The following is an 11106-nucleotide window of genomic DNA, read 5'->3' as shown; positions in this document are numbered from 1 at the left end:
ACCCATCTGGCTGGGTTTCCCCAGCCACTCTGGGCAGCTCCCAATAAAATATTAAAAACACGATAAAACATCAAGCATTGAAAACTTCCCTAAACAGGGCTGCCTTCAGATGTCTTCTAAAAGTCAGATAGTTGGTTGTTTCCTTGACATCTGATGGGAGGGCATTCCACAGGGCGGGCAGCACTACTGAGAAGGCCCTTTGCCTTGTTCCCTGTTACCTCACTTCTTGCAGTGAGGGAACCACCAGAAGGCCCTTGGCACTGGACCTCAGTGTCCGGGCTGAACAATGGGGGTGGAGATGCTCCTTCAGGACAGACTCTGTGGCAGCAGAAGAGAACAGAGGGAACTCCAGAGGAACTGGTGGGGGGTTGTTGCTGCTGCCCCCTGACCTCTGCCCCCTGGGATGTTTGCTTCACTCTGCTTAATGGTAGGACCAGCTCTCAAAACAAAGACTTTAACAAAAGTTGAAGTACTTTTGAGTCTAAGTACTTCAACAGCACAAGGATTTTTACATGTCCAAATGAGTTTAGTGAGATTTATTTCCAGGTAAGTGTGCACAGGATTGCAGCAAAAGAGAAGACGTTTCCATCAACAGGAGATGTTTGTCTGTGGCTCCCACAAAAATGTGTTCTTGTCCCATTACAAATCCCACACAGGACTATTAAACTGACTGTGCCATCTTGCAAGCAGAAATTAAAAGCACTATGTTACAACGAGAGAGCACTTTCTTTGAACAGTCAGGGTCCATTGATTAGCTGGGCTATTTTTTATCTGTACATCAAGCTTTTAAATGTGTGATTTATGCCATCTTAAATCAAAACATTAGGTGAGTAAGCTATAGATAGTATCCAGGACTGTTTCTATTCCTCAAGTACAGAAAACTTGCTACTACAGACAATTCAGAATATGAATAACCTTAGGCTCCTAAACATAACAAAAAGCAGTCTTCCAGTCCTAAAGGTTTTGAAGAGTACCTGCACATTTTTCAAGGCTGGTGAACACATCAGAAATGTAGGGGGATTTTGAATAGGATTTCTAGTGTCGCAGTTACCTGCCTGGGACTCGGCAGTCAACCCACTGGCTATATGCCGGTTCCCCCACACACTGGAATCCAATTCCCATTTGCCTATGCAGAGCAGAAGTTCCAGTTGCCCTCCCACATATAATAAGCACAAAAGAGGATGCCTAGGGTTCACCCCTTAAGAGGTTTGCCTTTGCATCCCAGAGAAAGAGAAGCTTGTTCAGAGTAGTAGAGGATCTAAGGCTGTCACACTGGATTTTGCAAAGAAAAATAATGGGGTACAACTAGAACTGAGAGAAGCAAAAGAAGGGAGATTTTGGGCTCTAAGCAGTGCTAAAAATCAAACTGTGGGCTTGTAAAATACCAAGAAATACATACTCCAATGCATTTGGTTCAAAACTACCTTCAAGGGCACTGATTGCAAGTGAGGTTCTCTTCTCAAGCCAATATTATCTTTATTTTCAATCAGTGATTCTGAAGAAGGTTGTTTTCAAGCAAAACACATTTTCTTTTTTATTATTTAACAAATACTGCCTTTTATAATGGTCACTTCCATACAACCTGTTTATTGAATTTTCATCTTGATTTGTTTGTGGAAAATTAGATGAAGTTGCGTCAAGCAAGTGTTATCCACACTTTTCATTGCATTTTCCTTTATTTCCTTATTGCAAAAAGCACAATATTTAGGGGAAGTGGGCTTGTTTCGCAAGAGCTCCAAATCAGCTCTAATTAAGCAGCCTGGGGGGGTTGTATGACGGGGTCACCAACCAGCACTCTCAGGTGCTAAAGCACCCATGAAGTGTGTTGTGTGTGTGATCTCCATAATGAGGACCGGCAGGACATAGCTGATTTCCCATGGTAAGCACAAGGTTGTCCAGAGGTAGCTGTTGCTCTTTTAAAGCCATCCAGTTTGTTGGCCATCACTGCCTCTTTGTTGGCCATCACAGCAAGTTCCATAGTTTTAAATGTAAAGATGTGCTTTCTTTTTGTCTCTCCTGAATCTTCCAGCATTGGAAGACCCTGAATTCTAGTACAGTGGTACCTTGGTTCTCGAATGAAATCCATCCCGGAAGCCCGTTTAGCTTCCAAAATGTTTGAAAACGAAGGCACAGCTTCCCATTGGTTGCAAGAGCTTCTTGCACTCAGTGGAAGCTGCATCACACGTTCAGGTTCCCAAACCCATTTGAAAACAGAAGCATTTACTTCCGGTTTTTTGGCGTTCAAGAACCGAAACGTACGACAACAGAGGCATTTGGGAACTGAGGTTCCACTGTATTATGAGAGAGAGATCTGGTTGACCCGTGTGGGAGCAGGATGCTGGCCTGATGGGCCTTTGGTCTGATCCAGCTGGGCTCTTTTGCGATGCAGTTTGAAAACTAAGGGAGGGGCCTAGTTGAAAATAGCACAGACGGTTCTCCCACTGCAAAGCTCAGATGAGCTGAGAAAACGAACAGAAGTCAAAGGCTGTACACTGCCATTGCCATGGCTGGTTGACCACTGGGAGTGGTGGCCTGGCCTGGTTTCCAAAACCATGTGAGAGTTTTAACAGCTTCTATCCTATCCACAGAAACACCCTAACTTAAGTCAAGGCTGCAGCTAAGTTCGCAAGGGGCTGTGCTTAGGTGTTATGCCTCTGGCTACCCATTGTGTAACTGTTTTGTTTAGGGCAGGACACCGTTGTTAGGCAAAACCTGCACGACAATCAGCAACTGAGGCTGAGGCAGAGGGAGATGAGGACACAGACCTCTCCATCAGGTTAGCTAGGACCAATGGAGGCTGTTCCATTTGGGCAAATGGGGCTCCGCGCTCAGTCTGCCTCCACCTGCCCACCTGCCTTTACACTTGCATCTAGTCCAGGGGTTGGCCCAGCCTATCAGCTTCCTCATCCTCAGTGTTGCCCCTTGTAGAACTCAGCAGGGAGGTGGATGGGGACAAAACTAGAAAGAGCTGGCTCTGCCTAACCTTGGCACTGACTTCACCTGCTGTTAGGCTCCCTGTCTCCTGACCCACTAGTCCAAATGGTGACCAACCAACAATCGATAGGACTTCTTGCCATTTGGCTGCTCACTTAGAACTGTCTCCTCCAGGGCTATCTGACCAAGTCATTCTGCAAGCAGAACATTTTTGGGTACCTGAATGTTCTGGTTTTCCTCTTCCCTCCTCACCCTCTTTTTCTCTTCTGCTGTTGTGAACCTGAGGGCAGGGTGTGTGTCATAATTTGCTCTTTCCGCCTGGAAAAAATGATTGTGCCTGGCAAACTTTTATGTTTCTCCTTCACAAACAACCTAATAAAGGAGTGCAGCACATTTTATAACCCTGTTCCCTTCTAAATGAGCACCCAAGAACCAGAGGACTGAAACATTGACCAGAGGCGTTGGGAGTCTTTGTGATAGTGGCTGATGTCAGCAAGGAACGAAATGCACATTGGCTCATTCTTCTATTCCCACAGTCGGGCAGAGGCTGAGCTGATGTGGCCGGAACTCCTAGTTCTGTGACCTCCTCAATTCCAGCTAATGGGATTCAGGCTCGAGCTTCAAGTCTGATGGTGTCGCATGAAGGCAGCTGAACAATTCCCAACTGTGGCTCTCTACTACTCTGGGACTTACAACACAACTTCTTCTTTCTCCTTGCCTTCTCTCCCTTGCTTATTCAGCCAGGCAAGGGAAGAAGCTGCCCACCCTCCTAGCCAGGCCTGCAAGCAGTTGTGGGAGCAGGGCAGGTCGTTTGTGTGACACACACCATCAGGAATCCAGAGGCTCCTGCAGCGGGAGACCAAAAGGGACCAGAGATATCTGTTTGGCCCCCATAGAAGGGATCTCCATGGTGTCAGGGAACATCTAGATCAAAGCGTTGCTGCTGCTGCTTCCGCTATGGCCTCGCCTCTTGGACTGTGGGGGAGGGAAGCAGGCAGTAAGCTGGGGATGGGGTGGGAGAGGTCAATGGACGGTACAAGCCGTCACTGCCTTTCACATGCGGTATTGTTTCGCTCTGAATGGAGAGGATGCCAAGAACAGAACAAACAGGCTGCACAACAGAGGAGAGGAGAAATGTTTTCGGCTGTAGTGAAAGCAAAGGCGTCTCCACGGCAGCAGGCCCTGTGCAGCTAGCAACCGGGCAGGGCTGAGCCAGCCCGCCCCAGCCCATCAGCTGCATCCCAGGGTCCCAGAGGTGTCACCTATGACTCTCAGCAGGAAGAGAAAGCAGGCATTCCCCATGCAAAAGGGCTCCCTTGGGAAATGACTCTCCAAGCTCATTCCCAGCTTAGAAAAGGGTTGGCTCTGACCCTTAGGTGAACTCCCTAAGGCAGATCCATCTCTGCAGGACTGAAGGTTTTCTAATTGCCTAGTTCTGAGCAGGGCTGTAGGGTCTCCTGTGAACCCCCAACCAGCAGATTAAGAAGTGATGCAAACAAACTCCGTGTTGCATGTTTAGGTTCACGTCATTTATATGTTACTGTATGTCATCCATTTAGAGCAAAAGAGGAAGAGTTTTCCTAAAGATTGAAGTCAGATAGCTGATAAGAGTCAGAGAGGAAGTTTTCACCAAGTGAGGCAAAGAGGAGCTGCGCTAATGCCCCTTTCATTCGGACTGCCCACATCAACTAGCTTTCTGAGGTTTTCACTAGTTGCTGCCAAAAAAATACGTCTAAAGATGCAGACTAGTCACTTGCTTTTGAATAAAGAAACGTTGAGAGGATCAGGTTGCCAACTTTAGCACTAGAAATCCACAAAGACACAGACTCTCCAAGGCATTTGCCATGTGATTGGCAGACAGCAGCAACTTTGTTTAACCATTTTTTAGGTTCAAGTCACTGTTCACCCCTCTCAGACCCTGATTTTTCAAACATGGAAGGAGTGGCAGGTAAATAAAGGATGTTGAGATTCTGAAATCAGAAAGACCTATGGTTCTTGTTTTACAGAGGGCAATTTAAATGTCTGTAAGTTGGCAGCATCCTCTTTGAAAGAGTGCTCTGTTTCAGGAGTGGGAGACCTGTGGCCCTCCAGATATTCTATGTCCCATCAGCCTCAGGCAGCCGGGAAAATGGTCAGGGATGATGTGAGCTGTAGGCCAACAATACTGGGAGTGCACCATGTTCCCACCCCTGTTCTATTTGAAGGGCTGTCCAGCCCAACTCCAGTTTAAAGATGAACATCCCTATGAAGGGAGACCAGGCATCCTTGAAGGTGCCCATCAAAAGTTAGCACCTTAGACAGCTATCTGTGCTGCCACACAGGTCACCTGGTCACAGTCTTCTCCCACTGTGGTGAGATGTGTTGCATTTGTCTTTAAAATGGTGACCTTTACAAAAAATGCATCTATACAGATAAATTAGCATGTGCACATTTTGTGCAAATCCATACTCTCCTTTGTGTCACTATATTCCCTCTTTTTTTGGCAGTGCATAAAGGTCCACCTTCCTTGCTGCACCTACCAGAATGAACCTCCCACACCTCTCCTGCCTTAAAAGAACTGGTTGTGCAAGTCTAGGGAAGATTTGCTAGCTGCCCAGAGACCTTAGTAAATGCAGCCTTACGCAAACCACCCATCCAGGAGTCAGATTCCGTACCCTAACAGCGGTGCCATCAAGTCCATACTTTCAAGCAGAAGTCCAGAGTCCTCACCAGAAGGAACAATAGGGTTGGGCAGACACAGTAAGGCTTGCACACCACATTTTGGAATAATACACATTACAGAGCCCCCTTGTAAGAACATAGAATCTTAAACCCGAAGTTACCTAGCTGCGCCTCTATCCTAACTGCACACCCACATATCATCAGAGGCAGCCCCCATATCCCTCAAGCTTGCCTCCTCCCAAACTGGTGGGTAGCTAAGCCAAGCCCACTTTCAGGGAGCTGGGCAGATCTTCCACTCCTGTCCTTGGCTGACAGTATAGCACTCTAAAGCAAAGCTTGCTGATTTACACCGCCCTACAAACCAATTGCCTTAATTAGATTTCCCAGCAATGCCTTGGGCTTTGAGCCAGCCTGCATCGATCGATCTGTTGGCAGCGGAGGCCGGAAACAGCCAGATCTTAGGAACTGCACTCAAAAGGTAGAACGTACTGATGATCAGATCAACAACCATGGCAGCATAGCTGGCTGGGGCTGATGGGAGTTGTAACCAACCCAGACATCTGGAGGGCACCTGGTTGACAAAGGCTGATCCATGGGGTGCACATCTGTCCTTCTACACCCTGTTCTCTGGTGCTTGGCGTAGTGTGGCCAAGTCACTCCCTTCCTCCTGGCTTGCTCAGCACAAAATCTGAGAGGTCTGCAGTCCTTGGGTGTGGTCTGTCAGCTAGCATCATGTTATATCTGGGCTAATGGAGATTCTATTATTATGCAGCTCTGATCCTATTTATCACACTGGAACACCACGACTTTTGTTTCAGCAGCGGCAAAGGGAGGCTAATGCCAGAAGCCATCTGGAGAGCATGCCCTGCAACATTTGTGGGATGGAAATAGGGCCATGCTTGTAAACACCCTGCTTCTCATGCCGAAGATCGCTTTGCGGGCTCACCCCACCCACTGCTGTTACACCTTGTTCTTTGCGGTGGTCCCTCCTGCACAGATTTAAAAGAGGGGAGATTTTTCTGTGCATAGATTTTCAAGGGTACAAAACGCTATCAGAGCAGCTGAAATGCATCCAATTTGCATGCATGCACAACTGCATAACACTGCAAGCAGAGCCAGCTCTATCATTAGGCAAAGTGAGGCAATGGCCTGAGGTTACAGATGCTGGGGGCAGCAGACCCCTTGGTGTTCCTCCTAAGCTGTGTATGTTACATGGCCTGTCCTATCCCCAGCCCCACACTCTGTAATTAGCCTGCTGCCACAGATGTAGCAGAGGATGCCATGTCATCTTCGGTGGTGAAGTTGTACGTATCTTCCATTGCAGATCCTGGATTGAGCAGGTGTTAGACTAAATGACACTGAAGTTGTATTCTCACTCAATGATTCAGAATCTAAGTGTTTTGTAGGATTGCAGCCTTAACATCTACAGCCCTGTGGGAGAGCCTGCAACTTAAATAACGGCAAATTTAGCAATTCACATTGAGAAAATAGGAACAAGGAACCACTAAGGAAACAAAAATAAGGACAGGGGACAGAAAACAGACTTTTACCTGAGTAAATAGGGACCTTTGGAATTCACAAGCGTGTAAACAAAATTTAATCTCTTTTTCTGGAAGCACTCCCCCCTTTTTAATATAGGTATGCATTTCTCCATAGCATTTTTAGCCCCCTCTTGAAACAACAATCTCCCAGAGCAACTTGCATAAGATATATGAAAAATGAATAGTATTATGAATAATGTATAATTAAATTAGTAAAAACAGGCCATTTAGAGACAGTCGGTGACAGCTGGCTCCCTGTTCCTCTCTAGCTCACAGGGTAGCTGGTTCTAGAACTGGTTGAAATTATTCAATGGTAAAGGAAGGGCATTCTGCACAGGCTCAGATGCTTTCTCTGGCATTCAAGTAAGTTCTGCTCGTAGTGCCAGTAGGGAACCTTATTTTGCAGGGGAGGGAAGACATGAATTTGTGCAGGAAGCCCAGAGGGAGATGATTATTACACAGCACGCCTTCTATGACACTAGTTGCTACAAAACACTAGCAGTGTCTACTGGGCTCTTATGCAATATATATACCTGGTATCCACAGCAACTCCACATGTAACATTGCAACATATATGGGGGAAGAGCTGCACCCCACCACCAGGAGGCAACATAACATTGCTTGGCTAAACCTAGTCATTACCTGAAGCCAGGTTCACAGTCATGATGGAATGGTGAAAAGGGAGTGGTACAGAAGCAGCATCTTCCTGCAACCATAGCTGAGCATGCAGTTCCCTTCAACACACAGTGGTGTCATTCCTTTTATTTCCAATGTTCAGGCTACGAGTGCTGTTGCTTAAATTGCCAAAACAGCACTGCCCATGCAGAAGAGAGAGCTGGTAGCAGACTTGGGAAAGAATCCCAAGATTTGCACAAATAAGCTGGTGAAAAACCCAGAACACAAAATGATGGCTGACTGTTTGGGAGGAAATGGGGAGGAAGTGGTGGTGGTTATGGTTGGAATTCTGAACGGGAAACGCTCTGTCCTACAAGAATTTCTTGGCAATCCCACTTGTGAATTCTGTTCTACCCCAGCTCAGAAGAGAATCAGTACAGTACAGTGGTTAGTTTCAACCCAGGAGTAGCAGCTCACTGAGTAACTTTGGAGCAGTCACCATTTCTCAGTCTAATTGACCTCAAAGGGTTATTTTGAGGATAAAAATGAAAGTGGAAAGGAGCCATGATGGCTGCCTTGAACTCCTCAGCAGGAAAATGATAGGGGTGCACTGATTAGGGTGGCAAACTTACAGCTACATATCACAAAGAAAGAGGAAATGCATCACACACACAAAAAGAGGATGAAAGGAGAAACAGAAGTGCATGTGCTATTTTAGACATGTAAATTTAAAAATAATTAGTATAATTTAATACTGTACCTCTCACCACCATAGAGATTGTGACTAGGCGACCTACGTGCATGCACAGTGTGCTGTCCAGACACTAAATATGGATGGGCAAATTCAAGGCCCCTGATCTCCCTTCTTAGGATTCATCTTTAAACTAAACAGCAGCCCTTCAAACAGAGGAGTGTAAAGTGGAACACGAAACAACACCATTAATAACTAAATATTCTCATTGTTCCATGGGAATTAAGAATAAAGAGACTTCTACTTCCTTATCAGCCTTTAAAAAAAATGGCCATGGAGTTCCCAAGGCTGTTCCACATTTAAATGTCCATTACTCAACAACTTGCTGCAGTTTCCATTAAGCTCAGTTGCCCCGTGGAGACCTACAATTGTGCCTGTGTAGTGGGTAGATGGTCTTGAAAGGCCACAGGAGCAAGTAACTGCCAATATCTTCCTAAGGATGGCAGGAGGCCAGCAGGTAGTTTCTGCAAGCACCCACAACAGCCAAAGAGGGAGCATAAGCCCCGGTTAAGTGTCACGGAAGAGAGTCACTGGAGCCAAGGTGGAGGGGGGCACCCTAGGGAGATCTGAAAGGAAATGAGCCGATACAAGTTAGACGGCAGGCATCCTGCAACCTTGTGGGGCAGCTGCTGGATTCCTCTTGGCAGCTGAGCACAGCAGGGGGAAGGAAATGAGACACTGAGCTGACTGGCTGAGAGCAACTGCTCTCCAGGGGCAAGCCAAGGGCACACAGCAGGAGGGCAACCAGCAAACTCTAGCTAGGCCCCTGGCTTTCAGTGGGCACTTGCCCTGCTGTTTCATCCACACAGCACATTTCACAGGCTTCAAACAAGCTCTCTTTCCCCTTGATGCAAGGGATAGGACACCTCACTCCCATTGCACTCATCTGCTTTGCTCAGCACGGCTAAGCCTGTTGCAGTGTGCAGCCTTTGTGAAGCTGGTGCCTTCCAGGTTTTGAACTACAACTACAGTGGCTGTGCAGTCCAAAACATCTGGAGGCACCAGCTTCGCAAAGGCTGCCCTGTAGCGATGTTGGCAGAAATATAGGCGCTGCCACCACCTCCAGCATCAGAACAAGAGGAAGGACACAGCCTCAAACGGATTTCTCCAAAGGGAGGGGGAAAGGAGGAATTTGGAGAAGAAATCGTAACACATTGAAAGGTGGACGGGAAACCATCTCTGCTCTGGTCTTGGCTGTAGATGTTCCCATGAAGCCACCTGCACACAGAACATCTCAGCGAGAGATTGGCCAAGCAATCCACACCCTACACAATCTGGCAACAGCAACATGCAGTTTTTCATTCCAAACCCAGAAAGGACCACTTGCTTTTGTCTTAAATGTCTTCCAGATGCCTCTTAGGGGATTAGAGAAAGGGAAGAGTGCTGTGTCTGTCAGGTTTAATACATCAAGCAACCCAGCACACAGCAGCAGCAGATGCAAGTAGAGTTCAAGACTCTGGTGCACTTCTGTTCAGAGTCTGCCCTCTAGAGGCCATTAGAGGTTTCTTTTTGTAAGAGCCAACGATGCTCAACTAGATCTAACAGTGGGAGATCTGGGATTGTGAGGGAAAGGGAATCTGGCTGGGACTAAGGCATTGTGGGAGGAGGTTAAAAGTTCCCTTCCCTTCCATTTTCCAGATGAAAATCATCACCCAAATCACTTTAAAGCTGCTGTTTGGCCCTTAGAGACCACCTGATTAGAGAGCATGTAGGATTGGTAAAGATTACTCTAGATTCGTAATCCCTCAGTTTTGACTGCTGCAAGTATTGGCTGCTGTAGGACTTACAAGCCTACTCTGTAGATTACTTTAATTTGCAGATTTTGAAGACTGGTTATTCTTCAACACATCTAGAACCAGGACTTAGGTTGAATGTTGTACTGTATTATGAGTCATTTCTAATATGCTGAACATAGAAAGATGCCTTCTACCAACACAAACCATTAATCCATCTAGCTCAGCACTAACTCTGACTGGCAGTTCTCCAGAAACTCAGGCAAAGCAGAATCACTCCCATCCCTGACACTGATATCCTTTTATTCAAGATGCCAGGAATTGACCCCCAAGAGCTTGTGGATTGAAACAAATGTGCTCTCCTATTTGAGCTGTCCTTTCAGAAGACAAATCTGATTTTATTTCTACTGATGATTCCCAAATGTTCCAGTAGAGATAAAATCAGATTTGTCTTCTGAGTATTGAAAAGTGCAGTTATTTGAAGAGGTACTGAAGGGCTGACTGCACCCCGCCCAAAAAAAAGGTTACAACATTTTCAGAGCGGAGGGGTGCTGCATTCAGGATCCAAGCGAATCTGCACTGAAACATTTTGGGCCTCTAAAGAGGTAAAACTGCTGCTCATCCTCACCAAAGGCACAAAGGTCGGGGGGTGGAGAAAAATGTTTAGCAAAGAGCATAGAAATGTTTTTTTATTGTAAACAGAGCTGTTCAAGGAGCCCGAGAATATTGCTGCGTGAACATCAGAAGCTGCTTTGCAAGAGGCCAACCTATTTGTCAGTCTAGACCAGTGTTGTCTTCCCTGGCTGGCAGTGGTTCTCCAGGGTCGCAGGCGCAGTCTCATGTACTGTTTACCTGTGCCTTTATAAACTAA

This window comes from Podarcis melisellensis, assembly GCF_964234715.1.
Source record: "Podarcis melisellensis genome assembly, chromosome: 8".
Lineage (NCBI taxonomy): Eukaryota > Metazoa > Chordata > Lepidosauria > Squamata > Lacertidae > Podarcis > Podarcis melisellensis.
This window is presented reverse-complemented; position numbering follows the sequence as displayed.